Consider the following 23,455-nt stretch of genomic DNA (forward strand, 5'->3'; position numbering starts at 1 on the left):
ACTCCTTTTATGGAACTTAAATTCTCATAATGGAACTTAAATTCTAATAATATAACATAATTTAAAAATTCAAATGAATAACTTCAGATAGGAGTGTTAATAGAAGGAAAATAACAGGATAGTGGGAGAGTCATGTTAGGGAGACATTTATGTATGGGGCTACTTTACATACAGTCAAGGAAGTCTTCTTGGAGGAAGTACACTTTGGCTGTTTGTAAGAGAAATCAAGTAAAAACTTTTGAACAGTTATGATTACCTATGTTTAGTGTTCTCATTTACACATTACATGTCTAAAGTAAAAATTTTGTGAGAGGTTTTTCTTTTTTTCAGTGTGTAGTTAAGAAGAGTGATCTTTGTAACACATACCTGATGGTTCAAAGGCCCTTCACTGTCTTTGTTCATTTCACGTAGATGTGTCAGCTCAGATAGCTGCTCATTAACTCCAAGTGTGTGTCTTCTTGTGCCTGGGTAGTCTTCTTGCTTTTCTCCTAACTTCCACTTTCTTATCCTCCATTTCTACTTGGTTTCCTGAGGTATTAGAGGAAGGCTGTGGCTGCTTGTTAGGAAATACGGCTGCAACACCTCTGAGAACATTGGCTCCATTTCTGTCAGCCTCACACGTCTTCGATTCGCTTCATTATTTATTGTTTTGTAGAACAGTGACAGGATACTTGGCTGGGGGAAAAAAAAAAGAAGATGGAAGGCCGCTCTCTGCCCCAAGGACATGCAATTTAAGTTAGACAATTCAGACATAAAACACAATGGCTGAGAAACTGTTTCGTTTTCACGGTGAAAACAAAACACCATTCTTATTTGTGGAGGTAACAAATTTACTGTAGGATATATTTTCTTAAAGAACAAATAGATGTGGAGAGATAGACCATGCTATCTTTACATTTTATTCCTTTTTTTTTTTTTAAGATTTTATTTATTTATTTGACAGAGAGACACATAGCGAGAGAGGGAACACAAGCAGGGGGAGCGGGAGAGGGAGAAGCAGGCTTCCCGCCGAGCAGGGAGCCCGATGTGGGGCTCGATCCCAGGACCCTGGGATCATGACCTGAGCCGAAGGCAGACGCTTAACGACTGAGCCACCCAGGCGCCCCTATTCTCTTTATGTTTCAGACCAACTACTAGCCAAATTTTCACCCCTATATAGAAACAATTCCATGAGGTAGGCCTAGATGCATAAGCATACATCTGGGTATTTCGTTAGCTAATAGGACAAAAAACAAATGCAGTAGATTCAATGAGGTAAAATCAAATTCAAAACCAATTGCAAAATGAGATTAGATTAATCAATTATTACCAAAAAATGTAGGTGAAATATTTCCCTAAAGAGTGTGAAAATGTTTTGTCTATCAAATCAGTGATCTGAAAGCAGTGGGACAGAAATTATTGAAAACAAGTGTGAAATAATAATGCTACAATGAAACAGTAAAATCTGTTAAATACACTAGATTAAAAAAATCTGAGCAAACAATACCAATTGTCTCTTCATTAACAGTGAACTAACTTATACATAGTGGGTGCTCAACAAATGTTCTTGGAAGGAAGGGAGCAAGAAAGATTCTTCAGAAAAAAAAGTGATTTACAAAAATAAGTTGTTTTTAAAATCTTGGTCTATGAAAGCCAGTTATTCTGGAAATTTTTTAGAGGGCCCTCTCCATCACCACTCCATATTACCATCTACATTTCCCCAAGAAATTCATATCTTACGATGAGTTGCTTAAATAAAACAAATGGGCTACTTAGGTTGTATATTTTTAAGAGAATGAATAAAGTTGGATGACAGCAATCAAAGAAATACTAGTATTTCTGAGTTCAGGTCCCTTCAGTATTTGAGTAGTTGTGGGTAGGATGCCACCACATATGTGAGATTGATGCGCAAAAAGAAAACACTTAAGATTTAGGATCCTGGAGGATAAGAGAGATGAGTGGAAAGGGAGGTGTTAGACAAACTCTTAGAAAAACAAATTACTACGTACCAATTGTGTAGAAGGCCAACCATAGCCATCTATGCCACCAAAAAAATGTGTCTTTAGTCATAAAAAATGGTTGCCAGTGTTTTGTTTATATTTTTATGACTCACCTTTTCAAACTGTTCTAAAAGAAGAGGCAGAGAAAAATAATCACCCTAATCAGCCTTACTGAATATAGGGGCTGCTAGGAATTGTAACTATAGAATCTACAGAGACAAGGAAACAAATAAGTAATTTAATTCCCAATCTCCTGAAGCTCATATCTTTTCAAATCATTCAGTGGGTTTTATTCATTGTGCTTATTCCACTGTAAAATTAGATATACAAAGAAATACATAATTCTTTTATTTGCTATTGGTTATAAATCTTTAGAACAAGCTTAGGCTACAGTTATTTAAAACTATGTATCATGACCACATTTGCAGGGTTTTTCCAATATTTAGTTAATACTATATAGAAAGATACTTATTAAGATTCATTTAGTTGTGAAGCTAAATATAGCTTGCTTTCAAATTATATCGATGAGATATAATAATATATAATTCAACACTGTGCGTATTACTAGATATGTGCACTATGTGTCAGGAAAAAATTATGTAGTTAAGGGAATATAATGGCGATTCTGTATGGCAACAAGAATGAATTCAAACATGCCCATTTGTAGGTGTAGACAGACCCTAGATTTTTATAATTCAGAAGGACTTATTAAAGCCATTAAGCAATAAAGTATTGTAAATTTGGAGTTCTTTTTTTTTTAATTTATTTATTAGAGAGAGAGAGAGTGAGAGAGAGAGTGCAAGAGGGGGTAGGGTTAGAGGGAGAAGCAGACTCCCCGCCGAGCAGGGAGCCCGATATGGGACTCAATCCCGGGATTCCGGGATCATGACCTGAGCCGAAGGCAGTTGCTTAACCAACTGAGCCACCCAGGTGCCCGTAAATTTGGAGTTCTTAACCTGTGATTCATGAACTCCACTAGATCCATGGGCCTAGGTTCAATACTTCAGGGTTCCTGCAAACCCCAATATGTATGGTATTTGCATTTGGCTGGAGAGATTCCATTCAATTTTCAAAAGGCCCTGAAAAAAAAAACAAAGAAACACACAAAATTTAAAATCAGAGTAAACAATTATTTTGTAAAATTCTGTTCTAGTATATTTATGTTTCCATTGCTATAGATGTTTTACAAAACATCCAAATGTTTGGGAATAACAAGGCTTATAAGTAATAAACCATGACATTTGTGAGTGCTTTATAGACCTTTCACTCGGGTGACATGCTCCCAAGTTCCTCCATCCCTCCCTGTCCTTGCTTCTTCCCCCTTCCCTTCTTCTTACATAGTCATCAAGTCGTTAGGCACTGGCACCTTGTGCCCGCTGTTGGATCCATTTTGACAGATTTTTTCTCTCCCTTTCTTTTCTCAGCTTACTCTGCTCACTTTTTGAGATAAAATGGGCTACGAGCAACCCTACTAGTTCTAAAGCTTGATGTCCTAAATAGATGATTTATATTTTGAACCTAAGGCTGGCATTATAGCTTCCTTCTATATATCATGGTTGCTCTTTTTATTTGGTTCACAAGTATATTGAAGTTTCACTTCCCTTAACTATAAAAGAGGAGGAGAGTAATAATAGCCCAACTCATAGGTTTGTATGAAAAATAAAGCTGAGTATAAGGTTCATATATTCAAATATTTTTGCTAATACCTGGAATATAGCAAGCCAAAGCAAATATCAATAAATGCCAGTAACTAATGCAATGTGAAAATCTCTTGACTCTCACAATATAGTCTGTTGTGAATAGGAAACTCTTATCATGATTACTAATAACAATAAAGAAATAGGTGTTTTCCTGTGGAGAATCTGGCACATTGTAGAACAATTCTTCTGGAAGCTCATTCTGGAATCTGCCTGGCTAGCATGGTGAAAATTCTTGAGCTGTTTCATTAGAGTACAGAAAAATATACTGTATCTATCTTTCTAGGTAGTTTAAAAGAAAAACCTATCCTTAATTTACTTCTGGCATTTTCTACAAATGGGGTCACCTTACCTTTTGCTTCTGGCAAAATAGCTTTATGAGGTTTCTTCGAGAGCAACCAAAAGATAGAAAACCATAGAACGTCAGAAGCCAGTTGGAAGAATCAGTGCCTGAGGAGCGAATGGGACCAGGAGCCTGCTGGAGCCGAGAACAGACATCCAGCAGAATTCCATCTGGACCCACACAGAAACTACCCTTGCAGCCTGAGCAGCGTGGAGCATTGCCTGGCTTTGACCTAGTCTGGTTTGCTGGACATGACCTCTCTGCTCTGACCAGCAGCCTGTTCCACATTTGACCTGCTCTGTGTTTCAGCTCTGACTTCTGGATGGGCACCTGTTGCCATGACGACCAGTCTGGGTTTTGACTCAGCCTGGCTTCTGGTCACAGCTTCTGCACTTACGGACAATTGGCTGCTCAGTTCTTAGCTTGAGATTAGCTTGCAACCTTGTTTGTACACTTGCTTCAGGGCTCTCCTTCAACAGTAACCTCTTTGGTTTCACTCATTGGATTGAGGTCCGGACCCAAGGTCCCAAAACGGGGCCTGAAGGAGAAAACTTCAGTCTGATTTTCTGAGGTTATTTGGGTCCTGCCCATGTCCCACTTCAGTGGATGGCTTTGAAACAACACTTCATTACTCAGCCTTAGTGGGGAATTCTTCCCTACCCTAATCTAATCTCTCTTGAAGCCCGTAAGTAAATCAATCCTGCCAGCATGCATTTACTCTTCTATGAATGGTGCACGTGTTAGCTTACGTGAATTTATATCAATAATTCAATTTAAAATTACAGTGAGCATAGACAAAGGGAACGCATGTGTAAAGGACACTGCTGGGCAGGGAATCCCCACATAAATAATAATCAGGCTGTGCCAAGTACCTCACAGGTGCATTAAAAAATAATAGCAACAACAAGAAAAACAGAGCAAAGGGAGTGCATTCACAGGTGGCAGAAGCGATGTATATTGGGGACAGCACGGAAGTCTTACTTGCAGAGGTAAAATTTGATACGGATCTTAATGAGCGAGCAGGATTTGGGTGGAAGTTGTGCAATATATGTGGAACTAGCAGGATGAGAAAATAGTGAGGGAGGAAATGTGGAGTTGGTAAAACATGGAACATCATCAGGAAAGTAGTTAGCTTTCTACTTTGGCGAGGGGATGATGTTGGTACTAGAAAATAATCCAAGAGCGAAGTTGACTGGTTGGCGAGAATTTTCCACGGAGAGCTTCAGAGCTTGTGTGGGGAGCCTACATTTTCTTATATAGGTCCTGGTGAGACATCATGTATTTTACTTATATTTTAAGAAGATAATTTTTTAAGTCGCATGGGAGAAAGATTGGGGGTGGGGTGGCAGGGATAGGGAGTAGCCTCAGAAATCTTCCAGGCAAACAGGTCTAAGTGCTGAAACAAAGACAGTAAAAGAGAATATAGAAGAAACAGTGGATGGGAGATACATGGCTTAGAGTAGACACGAGAAGGCTACAATGTTTTTCACCATATCTGCACTTCTAAGCATGCTATTTTCCGTGGGGATTAAAGGTCATAGTTTAAACGAGAAATGAGTCACATTTCTCTTTCTAGAAAGAAAACTTTAAAAATGAATTCTTTTTTGAACTTCACAGACGTTTTCAGGAGCCACAGTAGCATCTAAGACAGTGGTCCCTAAACTTGGCGGTGTATCAGAATCACTTGAACAACTTGCTAATTTTTTAAAACTTAGTAGGTATTAGGTAAGATGTTTAAATCTTTAATTTGAAAAAAGCAAGTAGCTATTTGGGAAGGGATCAGAAAATTGCTGATGGCAGGACACGAGTATCTTACATTCAACCTCTAGCTTTCCCCGAAGTCATTACAAACTGCCACTAGGTGCTCTCTTGACCTATGGCATCATTATAAGTTATTTTAATGGCAACTCAATAAAATGAATTTCTTATTTGTCCTTATCCAACATAGATAAAATTATACAGGCCGTAAACGGCATAATTATATATACATGCAGACAAATTATTCAGAAGAGAATTTCAATAAAATAAATCTTGAAGCTGTTTAGAAACACTTTTCTCATTTTTTAATGGGAATGACTATTGGCCAATTAGACAAGATTGTATTTTTTATGTAGCTAAGGGGCTAGTGAATTTATCCGTCCCCGGTCTGGTTGGATGGATTCAGTGTGCCCTGCTAGCAGAATTACAGTTGAAAGTCTGTGCTTCTTTTTTTTTATCTTGCTCCAAGCTCCATGGTGCTCAGCCAAGCAAGAAGCTCCTATTGCCTTCAAAGATGGTTCTTCACTCGGATGAGCACTGTGGGGCGCAGAGCAAGAGGAGAGTCTGGCCTTGTGTAAGAGGCTTTAACATATGCCTCATTTTAGATCAGACTCTACCTAATGAGGACTTTATGGAAACTTCAAGGCATGTATACATCTGTATTTCACAATAGGAAATTATGAATTACAGAATAAACCAGATTAAACTGTATATTTGAGAGAGATTTAGGATGTTAGGATAAAAAAGGTACGAATTAGTGAATTTTCATGTCTGGATTCCTTCCATGAATTTAGTTCATGTGTCAGGAGATATAGTAATAATTTATAGGTCAGTGGTGCAGATCAGGTATATGTAGGTAGATGTATATGTATGTCCTTTTATTCTGTGAAAAAAATTTATATTTTGGGATATAGGCCACTTTTCTGTGTTAGTGAAGACACTTGCGTAGTTATGAAAACTTTCATCTTTATTTCTCAAATCTCTTTTTGTCACTAACTACCAAAGATGATAACATATGCTCTGTTCCCCCAGGCCTTCTCAGACAGTGCTAATTCAGCAGCATCTTTCTCTCATGCTGTCAGGTTCTGGGCAGACATTTTTTTCCTGACATTTAGAAGGATCCTGGTGTCTTCAGTGCTATGAAATAATAGTAATAGTTACAGAGTGTTACAGTTCTGTTTTCTTTGGATGAATATACACCTTAAATATCCCAGGAAAATAATTTCCTAGGTAATATAAATGAGAAATCTGCCAAAATATTTATGAAATATCATAAGCCAAAAATATCAATAGGTGCTACAATCTAAACAGGAATAGGTCAAATTTATTATGTGTTTACCTCCCTTCACGTCATTTAAGCTATGGTTGCTAAGATTCTCCCATTGAGACCAGTTTGTCAAAAAGATGCAGAGAAAAGAAGATGCTGAATGGTGTCACGTAACATTAAGTGTATAACATTGTTACTTGTTTTGAAAACCGTAAGAGAACTCTTGATATTCCCTGGTCTTAGAAGATAATGACAGCTGAAATCTAACCTAGAAGTGTTTCAATTCAAAATTAGTTATAAGTCTTAGCCACTAATTCTCTCTCTCATAGTTTCCCTTACTAATTTTTACATACTACATCACGTTGTGAAACAGAATTATTTAGGTCTTACTTTCTTTGTCTTCTCCTATTTGCCTTTGACAGATACTGAGCTGGAGAACAGGCCAGAGCCCTCTACCACCTCCTTCCTTTACCCATTGATTCTTTATATCCCATTCATCCTTTCCCACTTACCTCTTCACACGTGTCTGAGGGTTTGCTACATGCCGGTCCCTCACTGGGTACCGAATATGCAATATCTTAGGCAATCTGTTTGACTTAGAAGAATCGTGTGGTTTTTGACATTTAAGTTCTGTTTTCCACATTGTCTTTTACTTTTATAAAGATTCTATTTATTTGAGAGAGAGAGAGAGAAAGAGGGAGATCATGAGCAGGGGGAAGGGCAGAGAGACAAGCAGACTCCCCACTGAATGTGGAGCCTGCTAGCAAAGCTCCATACCAGGACCTTGAGATCATGACCTGAGCTGAAGTCAGACACTTAACCGACTGAGCCACCAGGCGCATTGTCTTTGAATCATTTATTTTACTAATTCTTTTGGTTCTCATCTTTAATATACTCGAGAGTTTTTTCCCTCAAAGTTGTTAGCTGTACTGAAGGGATTAAAATTTTTAGAAGCCTTGCTATCCTTACTCCCAACACACATGCACACACACACGCACGCACACGCACTTAAAAAATACACACACACTAATTTTCCAGTATGTCATAGCATTGACCTACTGTGGGAAAGTAAGCCTGAGCGATTTTATTGGTTGGCTTTGAGTGATTATATCCTAAAGAGTATATGTGTTAATAATGCCAGAGGACTATGCTGTTAGACCTCCAGAACCATATGGTTAGAAGTATAAATCAACCAGAAAATGTAATTTGTTCAAAGTCCACCCTTCCCCCTTGCACATTTGGAAGTTAGTCAGATAGCTCCACTGTTCCACAGATAGGGTTTGGCTTCCGGCATCAGTTTGTATACCTGTGCATGCTTTTATTTGGTTTATGATAAACCTAGTTGTATTTGTGTGTGGATAAAATTGTGAGTCAATTTTATCAATTTATTTTTAACTTCTTTTCATTTGAATTATGCAACAAATTATGGTCCCAGCATTGATTCAACCATGATTTCATGGTCTAACCCAGATAAATAAGGGTAAACCTCAGGGGACCTCTCAGTGGTAAAGCAATTTTAATTAGTAAAAGATCCTAAAACTGCACATTCAAACAGCCAGTCTTGTTCGGCAGATAGTCTTGGTTCCATCAGTCAGACTTCTCATTCACCACTTGTGAAAAGCAGGGAGCTTTGGGGAAGAGTTGGTGAGGGGTAATGAGAAGTGTCATTTAAAGTTACTTCCTGGAAGTAAAGATCAAAGTGAAGGACACTCATCCTCCTGGCACTAGAATTCATATCAAAGTGTCAGGCTTCAGAGTTATCTCAATTCTGCAGTTACAGCCAGGAAAGGGAAATGCTCAGTTAACTTTCTATAAGAAAGAAGGTTCTTCATCTTGAAATTCTTAGTTCTTAATTTTTATTTCCTTATTAAAGAAAATAGGAAATGGTGGCATAATTATGGCTACAGCTAAACCAACATGTCACCAAATCAAAATCCTGACCTCAAAAAAGTGAAGGGGAAGTGTATAAGATTCATACATGGGCTTGGTTTTTCACTATTTTGTATATAAATGCCAAATTGTTAAATTTTGCTTTTTCTTTTTTACTGTTGTATTTTCAAGAATTATTTTCTTTTAATACTCCCTATGAATTGTTTTAGATTTCAGTTATTCATACTAAATGGCCAATAATACATTGTGATTAATAAATTGCTAGATGTATTTCTAGAAAGCATCACTAAAATATGTGTACTGTATAACCTTAAAACTATTGCTACACTTTGAAATTGAGTTATCATAGAGAAAATTCAAAAAAAAAATAAGTTTGATTTTTGCTTCAAAAAAAGCTTTTACATGTAAATGTATTGGCCACTGAAGTCAGATATATAAGTACATAGGTCATTATTATAAGTTAGAAAAGTCAGTAATCAATACTGGAACAGGGGCGCCTGGGTGGCTCAGTTGGTTAAGCGACTGCCTTCGGCTCAGGTCATGATCCTGGGGTCCCGGGATCAAGTCCCGCATCGGGCTCCCTGCTCGGCAGGGAGTCTGCTTCTCCCTCTGACCCTCCTCCCTCTCATGCTCTCTGTCTCTCATTGTCTCTCTCACAAATAAATAATAATAAAAAAAAAAAATCTAAAAAAAAAAATACTGGAACACAACTCTTCTTTCATAATCTCAGGCCACCTTGTCTAAACACAGCCTATTGCTCAGACAATGGAATGACTAATTAAGAAGACCAATGAAGAGAAAAAAGGAAACTCAGTGTTGAAAAGGGTGAAGAAATGAAGACCTCAAGTCTGTAGTGCAAGTAGCCAGGACAGCTCTTGCATCTCCAGGTGAATGAAGCTGGTGCTAAAGCCATCAGTGCTGATGTGCTAATCCCACTTTTCCAAGGAACACTTACCAGCCTGGAAATTTGCTCTTCTTCCAGTGTTCTTCCATATCTCAAGCCCCAACAAGCTATGATTTGCTCAACTGTATGGTGGTTTGTTAACATTTTCAACTCACAAAAAAATGTGGAGAGAGAGAGAGCGAGAGAGAAGGAAAAAAATGAGACTTTAGGCATTTATATGGCTCTGAATGTTGGAAAGATTTAAATACCTATCCCTTCTCAGGCAGTGAGACCACATTTTTAATAGTTCCATGCGTGGAGTTAAGATGAGAACAAGCGAAGAAGTAGAGAAAGAGGAGACCAAAGCAGGGAAGGGAGGGAGTGGAGGGAGGAGGGGGAAACAACAATTTAGAAACAACAATGGGAAAGAAATGTTTAAAAAGACTCTCAGGGAAAATGCAGCAGGATACATGTGCTTTAAAATTGGAGAATAAAATTAAAACCTGCTAAAGAATAAGCAAATACTCTTTTCTCTGCTTCTTCTGTCAAACCCACAAAACATATACCCTAAATGGAGGGATAAACCACATTAAACTGCATCTGGTTTCAAATGTTCCAAGGTCTGTTTTAGCATAGTTATTTTTCCATAAGTCATTTTGGAATTACTTGCAACAGTGGTCCTCCCCAAGGATGTAAAACTTAGAGACACTTATAATTGAGTCTATGATTCTGATGGTGTTAGAACTCTTTTTGGATAAATAGGGAATGCACAAAATCAGCCTTCATTCGTGACTGAAATTCTATGACTGTCAATACTTATTGAACACTGCTGTAAGGCTAGGGATATATTTGACAGTAAAGCAAACATGACTCTGTCTTCATGGTTCTTATAAACTAGTGGAAAAGCAAGGCAGTTTACCATTGCATTATTTTCTCTATATATACTTTTTAAAGATTTTATTCATTTATTTGACAGAGAGAGAGCAAGCACAAGCAGGGGGAGCTGCAGACAGAGGGAGAGGGAGAAGCAGGCTCCCTGCTGAGCAGGGAGCCCAATGTGGGGCTTGATCCCAGGACCCTGGGACCATGACCTGAGCTGAAGGCAGACACTTAGCTGACTGAGCCACCCAGGCACCCCTATTATTTTCTATATTTTTATCATTTAAATATTTTAGTTACTTTTCCCATCATTGGGGGTAATTTAGCTTTTCCTTTTGCTTTTCTTGTGTTTATTTTGTTTGTACAAATGGAAAGAGTACATGAAAATAACATGCAAGGGATTTGACCCTGACAATTACACTTAAAACTATGACCTGGAGCAAGTTAGTTATTGGACCTCTTTAAATTTATTTCCTCCTTTGAAAAAAGAGGATACTAGTTCATAAGTCAGAGTTTGTGAATATGATCATTAGTATAAAGCACCTAGTTTAATGACCAGAAAATAATAGATGCTAAAAAAAATGTTAGTTCTACTTTTTCTTGTTTTTCCTCTCCTGGCTATTAACAGTATTTCATCAACTCTGAGAAGCCAGAGATTGCAAAGTACAGAGTATCATTATTTTATGTACCGTTAAGAAAATAATGCTGACAAATTACAGTATGATACCTTCTTAGCACATTGATTATATGACACATCCTGAATCTAGAATGCATGTATGCATTTTAAGAAATGGGTGTTTAAATTGTGCTCATGAGAGATAATGGTGATGGTGTTTTAAATTCCAAGATAATCCATGTTAATGGATATAGAGAAAAGATAAAATTGATAACTATGTATACACATTCATGTGTGTATTGAGGAAGGACATGGAAATAAAAAGTAAATTAATCAGTAAAGGATCATGACTAAACATTATCCTTAAGAATCGCTTATTCTGTAATTTAAGCAATGGACTGGAACATATGAAAAAATAATCTTTAAAACCTATAGGTAACTCTTAAGCTAAAATAGATTTATTTTATTTCTACTTGGGAAATTAAAATAGATATAATAATATTCAAAGATACAATTTAACATAATAGTATTTCTTACTGTATTCATTATTTTTTTAAGATTTTATTTATTTATTTGAGAGAGCGAGTAAGTGAGAGAGAGCATGAGAGGGGAGAGGGTCATAAGGAGAAGCAGACTCCCCGCTGAGCAGGGAGCCTGATGTGGGGACTCGATACCAGGACTCCGGGATCATGACCTGAGCCAAAAGCTGTTGCTTAACCAACTGAGCCACCCAGGCGCCCTGTATTCATTATTTTTTAAGTGGAAGTTTTATTTCTGAATATAATGAATGACATTGCCATTATACAACCAAGTTATCCAATAATGTTTTTTCCCAAAACAAAGTTGATTGTTATAAATAACTTGAGAAAACTCAAACTATTCAACGGAAAATATCAAAGTCTAGCAAAGACAAAGTTTTCCTGATGGATTTCTTTGATGTGGAGACACTGGAAGACTACCATTAGGCTTCTAATAGACATCATGACAGACAGCTGATCCATGTAAGTGATGGCACTTTGCACTCACAAATGAGCCCAGGGTTTGGGGATGCTTTGCCATGCTTCACTGGCAGGAGGAGATATTATAGAATATCTTCCCATGAATTCTTGGAATGAAATACATGGACACACATGCACACATACACACACACACACACACACACCATTCAGAGCTACTGGATTTCAAAGGATCACTTCAATACTGGATATCAGATTGCTATGAAATGCTGCACAGAGAATGAAAATTTTGCTTAAAGTCACATTTGGAGTGAGAAGGTGCATAGTTCTTAATCTGGCCATAGCCATTTTCATGACGTAACCTGAGCCTCGAAGGGGCTCCTTGCCTGCTAGTCTCTTTGTTCTCCTCCTACTTCCTGAACTGCTCAAATTCATACCCATGTGAGAGTCTCATATGATTAGGAACTTCATGTGCAGGTGGACTGATGCCAGGTGCCTTTCTTTCATTTGTATTAGCTGTTCACCTAGAAGCAGCAGATGCTACGGTGACTTAGTGAGAGCTGTTCACAGAAGAAGAGTATAAGGGAGAGCTCATGGGAAGTTAAGTGATCCACACAAATGAGCTGAGTCTTCTATAACTTGTGTGAAGCTGGAGTGGAAACTCATGTAAATGGCTATCATGTTTTAGATCCATTGATCTCTACGTGCTGACACATCCTAACAAATTCTAATGTAGATTGCCTGATGGACCAGGCACACACATGTAATTAAAATGCACATAGGGCTTTGCTTTAGGAAGCTCCTTTCTGCTGTTTTCTTTTTCTTATCCCCCTCCCTCCCTACTCTCACTTGCTCTTCTGGAGCAAGAGGTAGTTTTGCTTTATAGTCTTCTTTAAATGTTCTTTTGGGGACTCAAGAAAGAAATAGCAAATGTCTGGGAATTCACCAGGTAAATGGCTAAGTCTGCCATTTGTTTTCCTCTCTTTGTGTAAAAGGAGATCTGCAGTGTACCTAACCATTATAAGAAATTTCAAACTTGGAATTCTATAAATATTTGTCTACTTCTTATCAGATTATTCTATTAGTGGAAAGCACAGGAACATTAGCTCTTAGAGGCTCCCCTTTCAAGGGACTACGGAAGAGGAATTTTTTTTTAAACATCCCCCACCCTGCAGTGTTCTTAAGCAAGGCATGCACCTTTAAATGTGTGTGACATGCCCCAAAGGAGTCGCTTTCACAATAGGAGAATGACACTTATTAAAGAAAGAAAAAGAAAAATGTCATTAGCTTTGGAGAAAAACTGTAGATTTTGTTTGTGTTTTAAGAGAGAACAAAGTACCTAACCAAATTTGTTTTTCAAAGAGTAGCCTCGATGCAAAGAAGAGGGAACTTTTCTAATTAGAATGTAATTCCAGAAACCTCTGATGGTGTCTCAACTCTACTGAATATGGAAATTTCAAGCCTGCTCTGTTAATTAACTCAGTTCACTAATATTGAGATGGACGGGGCTCTTCGCTGCTAAGCTTTAGTATTACCCTTTGAAAGGAGTAGGTCATTGGGGCTTCTACCACCATGCTTGCGTGCACAACTGACTTTGTTCAGTAACAGTCTGACCCAAGTAGAAGGCCTGCTGGCAAGCATTTTGCTTTGGTTTTGCTTTTTTTTTTCCTTTTAAAATCTTTCATTTGTTTTGCCAAAATGTCTGCTTCTCTGGCACACCTGCTTTCCTCCTTAGATAGTGTGAGTTCTCTCAGAATCAATTGCGAGCAGCTTGCAACCAAATGCCTGATTAAAAAGTTAGCAGACCTTGAGTGCAATTACTTCAGCTCTATAGCACTCAGGCATTAAACCCAGTGTTAATTGTTTCCCATTTTTGTAACGATCCTTACAATAGGATAAAAACAGAAGAGATCATTTCTTGTAGTTAAAACAGCAGAAAATAAAGGCATTCACTCTGATTAATCATCACAATATGAAATTAAACTCTATTGGGAGTAAATACATTTTAAGATCTTTTTTGACTCCAGCAAAGGTTATTATTCTTTCTGTATCAAAATGTATCTGCCAATTGGCATTGAAACAAATTATTCACCTAAATAGAAGATCTATGTAATAAATAAATTTTAATGTGATTATTTGAGGATTTTATGTTGTTTCTGAGCATTATTTAATTATGTTTATCATAAATACAGATTTCCTTGATAAATCATTTTATGGGCATTGTGGCTCATATTTTCTTGCACTGTAATTTTTAAAACATTTAAACTAAATATTTTTAAAGGATTGAATTTCCATAAAGAGAAGACACATTAAGAAGATTGTTTGAAAAAAATTCTAGCCAACATTTTCTTATTCCATCATTTCATAGCATTGAAAATATTCTTTAAAATTTAGAATTTTATTATTTAACACACCTAATATTTTAAGTGTTTTCTGCATGTGAGAATAAGGAAATATTTGAACGCTTCTATTTCTTACTCTGTGTACCTGTTTTGTGCTTTTATTTATTTATTTTTTTGCCTCAGCTCAAGAAACTGAATATCATTTGTCAAGGGGGTACTCAATGTGCTTAAGTGCTGGTTTTGATTGTTGAGATCCAAACTATGATTGTGTTTTCTTTCATGATGCAAGGGGCCATCCCTGGCAGAGTCCCTTGTAGTTCCCAGAGAAGAAGACATTGTAGGCAGGAATACAACTTGTTGGATGGCCTTCAGAATTAAAATGGTGGAAAAATCCATTGAGACAATCAACACCTCTATAGAGGCTATTCACTTGCATTTGTATATGCTTTTTAATTATTAAAAGAAATGCAGAGCTTATCTCCTCTTTTTTCCATCTGTCAACTCAGGTAATTTTTTAGTATTATTTTTTTGAATAGATAATTACTTTCTTTTTGTGTTTAGAGAAAAAGTCAAGCTAGTTCTTTTTATTTTGACACTGTTAAGGAAAATAAATCTTCATGATTATGTAGATTGTTATATATTTTCATTCAATATATATTTGGAGTGCCTATCAGATGTTAAGGGCTATACTAGCTGCTCGATATTTCTTTTCTTTTTAAGATTTTATTTATTTATTTGAGAGAGAGAGAAAGCAGGAGAGAGGGGAGGGTCAGAGGGAGAAGCAGCCTCCCCGCTGAGGATGCTGGGATCATGACCTGAGCCAAAGTCAGTCGCTTAACCAACTGAGCCACCCAGGACCCGGTGTTACATATTTCAAGTCAAAGAAGATATGGTTCCTCCCTTTCAGGAATTCCTACTTCTAGTTCTAATTGATCATAATTTCTTCATGTATGATTTTGATCATAATTTCAGGTAATAGGCTGATAATTTATTTCAGTTGTCCAAAGAAATCCCGAAAGAAACATTAGAGGCTGTTACAGAGCACCATTATTAAGTACTCAGCATTATTGGGACCTAATAATTTAATCTCAAAAAGATAAATGTTACTACATTCATGTATATGTTAATGTATTTAGGTGGAATCAGTAAAAAAAGAGATCCTCATACACATTGGGAAATGTGCTTTAGTAGCAACTAGAATTTTTAATGTTCTTTTTATTTAGGAGCTAGAGTTTGTATTCTACCAAGGAAAGCAAAAAACAAAACAAAATGAGAAAAGATTAATCCTGGAGAGTTTTTATTTCCTGTTTTTTTTTGCATGGAATTATAAGCTAGTAAGACTATGAATTGTAGCCTCCCAGTGTCTGACAAGTGGCCATGCATGAGCTGGACTATCCCTTATTGGAAGACTTCCCTGGGTGTGTTGGACCCTTCTCTTATATTCATCTATTTGACCCTAATTTCTCCTTTATAATATCTAACACATTTGTAATTACTTATTTCAGTCTATTTTACTTATTAGACTGTTAGTAAGCCTTAGGAATGGAAAGATTGTGCCATTCTTGATTACCAAATTCCCCTCAGTATCTAAGAATACTTGATAGAAAGTAGGTGATTAACCAGTGTTTGTTGAATAGCTAAGTACAACTCTCTTGGGAATTTCTTAAATCTTAAACCATTCTATCTTAGCATGTATTCTCCATGTTTACAAATTCTTCAAATGGTATAGTTTCAGAGGTGTACATCTTACGAGGACCCATAATTTAGATAGTTTTCTTTTTACTCTATTTTGCTAATATATATATCTCTTGCATGAAGTTTGAAGCCTAGTAATGAAATTAGTGAATAGATTGAGTTGGAAGATTTTTAACATATATTTCTATTTAAATATATTTAGCATCTATTTAACATATATTGATAAAATAAATTTAAATCTCAAATTGTTATTCTTTAATTCCTTCTTTCACCAGAAACATGATGATTGTACTTTTTAGTCTAACGATATTACCCGACAGACCTTAGGAGAGATTATGTATGTATGGGAGTCAAATGATCATGCCCTTGCACTGAACTTTTTTCCAACAGAGTTTTCTAGAAACTGAAACTGATTAGCTGCCATGTTTGATCAGTTATCACCCAAACTGTACGTCTGGAAAAGTTAGGGATCAAATAAGATATCTGACCTGCATTCTGTATGTGGTTTGTCAATCTGTGAAATCTAAGGTAAAATTCCTTCTATAGACACTAAACTCTATGATCTATTCAAGCACAGGTAATTCCTTAATTCCCAAAATACCATCATTTATCTTCTTTCATCTGTCAGGCTAGGACACGGACTAGATCAGAATTATTTTCTGACATGAGGAACATTTCATTTCATATGTTCCTAAAAGTGTAAAGATTGGTTTATGTCATTATAAAATAGGAATCAAAATGTCTATTTAATGGAGTGCCTTTAAAAGTGTATACTGTTTCAAATATTTTTAAAGGAACAAAGTATAGTTTTAGACAAAAATTGTGTGCATATAAAAATATTCTTTTTTAAATGCAGGTATTATATAATTTTTATATAAATTATATAATTATATAAATTAGAGTATTTATTTATGATATAATTATATAAATTATATAATTATATAAATTAGAGTATTTATTTATGACTTAAAAACACCCAATAAGGGCTATATATAATGATACATGAGTATTTGTATCTCCAACACACACACACACACACTCAATAGAATTTATATTCAACATAATATAGAATAGTGCTATCATTTAAATTCCTTGAAAATGTCCTGATATCCCCTTCACTTTCACTACAGAAATCCTTGCCTACATCCTCTCCCTGTCTAATTCTTATTTTTTTTAAATAGACCATCTTTAGATGAGTTTTGGATTTTTCAAAATATTGTGCACAAAGAACACAAACTTACCATATACAGTCTCTTCCTGAACAGTTCCTCCTATTAACATCCTGCATTAGTTTTGTACACCTGCTACAATGGATGAACAATATTAATGTGTTATTAACTAAAGTCCATAGTTTATGTGTTAGCTCTTTGTGTTCAAATCTTTTTTTTTTTTTTCAAGATTTTATTTATTTATTTGACAGAGAGAGAGATAGCGAGAGAGGGAACACAAGCGGGGGAAGTGGGAGAAAGAGAAGCAGGCTTCCGGGTGAGCAGGGAGCCCGATGCGGGGCTCAGTCCCAGGACCCTGGGATCATGACCTGAGCTGAAGGCAGACACTTAATGACTAAGCCACCCAGGTGCCCCCAAATCTTTTTTAATATATCCTAGATATAGAAAGATTTCTTTCAAATATTTAATTGTCCTTTTCCCCCATTTTAATCACACATATAAATAATTGTTGACTATAATATGTCTTTGAAAAAATGTATTCTAGACTAGCAATTTGTTCATCATTTTTAAAATTTTGTAAATAGGGTAATATGTTCCTGAATTTCAAGGTCCTAAATATAAACTTTAGGAGAAAAAATATTTTTGTTTTTTTTTTCAAATTTCAAGCTGTCTTACTGTTCTCAAATTTTTACCACACAGGCTAAATTGTACTATATAGTAAGTTACCCCTGGTGGGGAAATCTTGTAAAGTTTCATTCTCAAACTGTCTTTCCCTCTTTGCCCCAGACAAAACTTAGAGGGCATTTCTGTGCATGTGTGTTTGATCTTAGAGTCAAGTGGACTTACAAGTGTTTACTTTCTTCTCTGCAAAAAATATTCCTCAGATTTTTGGATCTTTACCTTCTGGATTGGTGTACTCACATTTGGAACATATTTGAGAGTTTTGTCTATTCAAAAGTAGCCGCCTTTTTCTGAGTACAGCACATTGTTTTATAGATGATACCTAAATCTACAGAAGCTTTTGACATACAGAGGTTCCTGACATATGTTTGAATTTTATATTTGTATTCAGAGAAAACAAATGATCCCCAGTGCACAAAAAACTGAGATTGGTGACTCAGTAATATTTCAAAAGAAAGACTAAGAGCCATAGGGCAAGTGTGAATATCAATAAGATGTAGGAGTGCTTTTTGTTTCAAATATCAGGCTCAAAGTCACAGTGACTGTCTGCAATAATAGGTGGATATATTTTTTAAATACAGTCCAGCCAATTTGACTTCAGAACAAAGGCTTCTCTACCCAGGAGAAAAGTGATATAAAATCTTGCTCATGTTTATTCCAACTGGGTTAGTTTCTCTATTTTCTTAAGATCATTGTAAGGCTCTGATTCTTGCAGAGTAGAGGAGGCAGTTACATATTACATTTTCCAAAGCAATAGAGGCTTAAAACATTTTCCTTCAGCTTATCAGGACATCAGTGTTTTACCCTCTACAGAATAATGCTTATTAATTCTTTTAAAAATATTTTGATACGATTTCCGTATCCAAATGAGACTGCTCTGTATGTATGTAGCAAAATTGTTATGAAAACATATTCTCAGATTTCTGTGATTCAAAGCCCCTATTGAAGTCCATCACATTCATCTCATTCTCTCATACTATACCACATTCACTATATACTTTCTAAATTTATGATCCAAAAAGAACATTCCTGTACATTAAGCTGAGAATAAAGTCAAGACTGATCTTTATCCCGATGAACAAAAATAACGCATTTAGATAGAGGGTTGTCCTTCAAAGTTGCCCTCTTTTTTACCTACTTCACTTAATATTAGCATTTCTCAACATATTTTGGAACTCCTCATTCATAACGGGCCTCAAAGAGTTCTGAAGCCATTGAAGAAAATGTGCCTGCCGTTTTGCAGTCTCTCCTTCTTAAGATGCTATTGTGCACCATTACAGATGGTTCTTAGTTGTTCCAGAAAGTAAAATCAGATCATAAAAGGCAGGGCTAGCACCTTGAGACTGTACAATATAATGTCATGCTCTCATAACAGTTCAAAACCACACACTCCAAAACATTTAAAAATATTGTGCTGTCACTGCAGTATTTTGATTAAGTAGCTCCTCCTTGAAAGCATTACAAAGCTGTTTTATACAGTTTTTGTTTATTTAATGTTTTTCCTCATCTTATAATCATAATCATATATGATGAATTCTACCGTAAATGAAGTACCATTGCTAAACAAGTAATTTTCTGTTACAAGGCAAGGCTGTATATTCTATGGCACTAAATAATAACCATAAAGAGACTGTTTCTAGAATGTACTTTATGGTATCAGAATTTGTCTGATTAATTCAGGTTTTCTTAGATTCAATCAATAAAGTTTGGATTTCATTTTTAAAATTAACAAATAAAGTACAGATCTCAGGTATAACTGACCATTTCCTTGTCTAAGAATAGGGAAATTTCATGTTCTAAGACATCTGTCTGTAGTGGAGTTTGTGCATAAATTTTGTATCATGTATGCATATATAAATACACAGACACAAATTTATATTTATGTTGTATTATGTTCTTAAAAGTACCCTTATTTTCTTCCTAACTTACTCTAAAAAAATATGACTTGGATATCACACATTCCTAATCAAAAATTTTCAACTGCAAACAGTATTTTCATTGACATCCTTTGAGAGAACCAAAAGAAGGCAAAGTTAGAAAATGCTTGTCTTTCACAATGCAAGTGTTATTCACAATACAATTACAAAAGATAAATGAAGTTCTTAACAATTTTTAAAAATTTGATAGTTAATACAGACAGTGTTTTAGAGTATAGTAACCTTAGATCAATATTTCTGTCAATGTATCCAGACGTTGGATGATTTACCAATGATTGCAAGATTTCAGTTGAAATTCCAAGGATGCTTGTTTCTTTTTTGCATGCTCTATGTGGCCAAAGACAGCCCCTTCCTTATTTGTACTGCTTTTGCCTTCTCCATTTTGGGGAAACACTTCTCCAATATGTGTCATGTTTATAGGAAAGCCTAGAAGAGAGACTTCAATAGCTGGTCAAGAGCATCATCATCACGTTCTCTGCCTGTATACACATTTTCATATCTTATAAGTGTCACATGGATATTTACCTAAGTTTTGTGGACTATGTTCCACTATTCACTTTCTCCATGCAAATTGGCCCTCCCCCATTAACTTGTCTATGAGGATCATGTTCTTTACCATGACTGACTGTTTTGGTGGCTCCTGTGCTAATTAATAGTTATATGACCATCTCCATATTTGAATCATGTAAATCATAGACTAGAAAGAGGCTCCTCTTCCTGGAGTATTATTCCCATTGCCACTTTCTTTTTTTGCTGAGGAAGATATGGTTGATGGCTCAAAATTAATTATAGTCCAGGAGCTGCAAGTGATAGAAAGCCATTACATGTGTTAGGACTACTTCAAAAAACTTTTTTTTTTTTTTTTTTTGAGAGAGAGAGCAAGCATGTGTGAGCACACACGTATGTGAGGGGGAGGGGACAGAGGGAGAGAGAGAGACAGAATCTTAGTCAGGCTCCATGCTCAGCACAGAGTCCAAGGGGGGCTTGATCTCACAACCCTGAGACCATTACCTAAGCCAAAATCAAAATTTGTCTGCTTAACTGACTGAGCCCACCCAGATGCCCCTTCAAAAAACGTTTTACTCCCTCACTGCTTCTTCCTTATTATACTACAAAAATAAGACCAAAAAGTTAAATAAATAAAACCAAGCTGTCATGTGTGACACAACATCAGTTGAAACAAATTATACCACATTTTAGGTGTAAATTAACAATCCTTCATGAGAACTTTTAAACAACCTTATTGTATAGTAGTAGTATTTCTTGGAGGATTTATACCAGATGGTTTCTTCCACCCCTCTATTTTGTCTAATATAGAATAACATGATCTGTCCTCTAAAGCGTTGAATTACTAGTTTTTATCTTACTAGGTAATTATGATCTTGTGCCTGTTCAGCAATACACAAAGGAATTTAAAGTGTGCATGTATGTGTTTATGTGTGTTTGGGGACGGGGCTATGGGCAGGGGTGCGTGCTTAAACTCTTTTCTGAGTCAAATGCCCATGGTCTGAGGTTAATTATAAAATTAGGGCTACTTCCTAAAAAGATACTACTTACTTAAAGTAAATATGGCCTACTTTGGTTTACAAGTCTTATTTTGTATTGAGAATTATTAACAGAAATGCTAGGCAGATGCCCATTACCTCTTTTGTTAATTCTGCTAAAATTACCTGAGATAAATTCTTGAATTCTAGACACTAAATCAGACTCTACCTCTACTATCAATACATACAGATTTGACACATTATTTTTCAGTGATTTTTTTTATTATTCCAAGAAAGACTCACTTTTTGTAAAAAACCAATGCTATGTCAATGGGTTCTATATTTTTACTTAATAACAGTGATAGCTTCATGTAATTTCTAATTAAATTGCTGTAACTATTATGTATGCTGATTTTGTAAATATGATAAGGGTAACTTACTTTGTCACATGGATTTGTTTATACTAGAAAACTAAATTGGAAAGAACTCTTGCTGAGTCGTTTCTTCCCTATTTCTGTACATATAATTTATAGATGCAAAAATTCTGCTTGCAGATTCAGGAGCAGCTGCTCCTGTTTAATGTAGTCATTTTATATTTTGTACGCTCAGATAAAGTGCTGCATTTCCTACTGGGCGACGTTTAACTGTGAGAAATAGGTTGAGGTTGTTTCTGATAGCAGGAACTAAATAAGAAAGTAAGAAGCAAAATAACCAACAACGCTGACAATTCCTAATCCTCCCTGGGACCCCAGAGGAAATTTAAGGGTGGGGTCATGTCACCAAACCAAAGAGGAAAGTTGATTCAAACCCTTTTGATGTAAGGAGGAGATTCCTGTTCTATGTTTTTTCTTAATATTTAAATTCAAGCACCAAGTCTACACCCAAAAAGAGTACAAAGAATTTAGTTTTATTCTTGAAGCTATCAATTGTTTTTGCGCAGGAAGAGAAATGTGACCTACCTTTCTCACAAATCATACTGAGATCAAAAGGAAATAAAAATAAAATTATATTAAAAATTTCACCACATGTTATACTAATATGAGTCTTTCAGCCATAGGCACTTCTAAGAGGTATTCAATGCACTTTATTTATAAAGCACAGAAAACATAGATCTTTACTCTGAGGGTCATTTCATAATAAGACTACAAACTAAACAGGCTAAGTTTAAGTTAATGTGGGTTTCCCACACACACTGAGACAAGTTTCCTCAACTAAATGTACAGTTGAGTAGTGAAGGTCAAACAGAAGTTGACAGATCTGTCCTGAAATTAAACAGTGATTTGGCTGCAGGTAACCAACTAGTTAATGAGCAGTAGGTAGAGTATAGATGAACACTCACCATTTCCCCTGAAAATGCTACTCAACTTTATATGGTCAGTAATCATCCACACCCTAGTCCTATCTATAGATAACATAGATATCACTTAGAATAAAAAAAATCAGTTTAAAGTTGCTGACACCTTTACATTCATCACCTATGGTCAGGGAAGTTGTTATACATCTTTCTCAAACACAAGCCAAACCTTCCCATTTGTCTCCAAATACTCTAACATATAAACATTGAAAGTAGAAAGAAGGAAAAGACTGACCGTTAGTGTACTTTTCCCATGGGAAATCACTTTGGAGGATGGACCATGATACTTCATTTCTACTACATCCTCTTTAGATTTCCTGGTTCAATTCTGGGTAAATCATCTTCATCCCCTGTAAATATTCATTACAAGCTCATAAAATGTCAAGTGTATATGTTCCTCAGAAAAACTTGATGGGTTTGATTTCATCAATTCTTATTTGAGGTTGTTAACATTTCTCTATCTACCTGGAGACAAAAAAGGAATTGTTCAAGGATATGCAAAGTTAACAATGATTCTGTGTTTGA

The 23,455-nt window shown here is 35.9% G+C and overlaps 1 protein-coding gene across 1 annotated transcript in view; it reads left to right on the forward strand.

The window, feature by feature from the left end:
* The window catches only part of PCDH9 (protocadherin 9), a 926,583-nt gene that overhangs the window by 557,117 nt on the left and 346,011 nt on the right, over positions 1-23,455 (forward strand). The gene's annotated exons all lie outside the window — the stretch shown is intronic.

Source organism: Mirounga leonina, unplaced genomic scaffold (genome assembly GCF_011800145.1).
Source record: "Mirounga leonina isolate KUSES-001 unplaced genomic scaffold, KU_Mleo_1.0 Mir_127, whole genome shotgun sequence".
NCBI lineage: Eukaryota > Metazoa > Chordata > Mammalia > Carnivora > Phocidae > Mirounga > Mirounga leonina.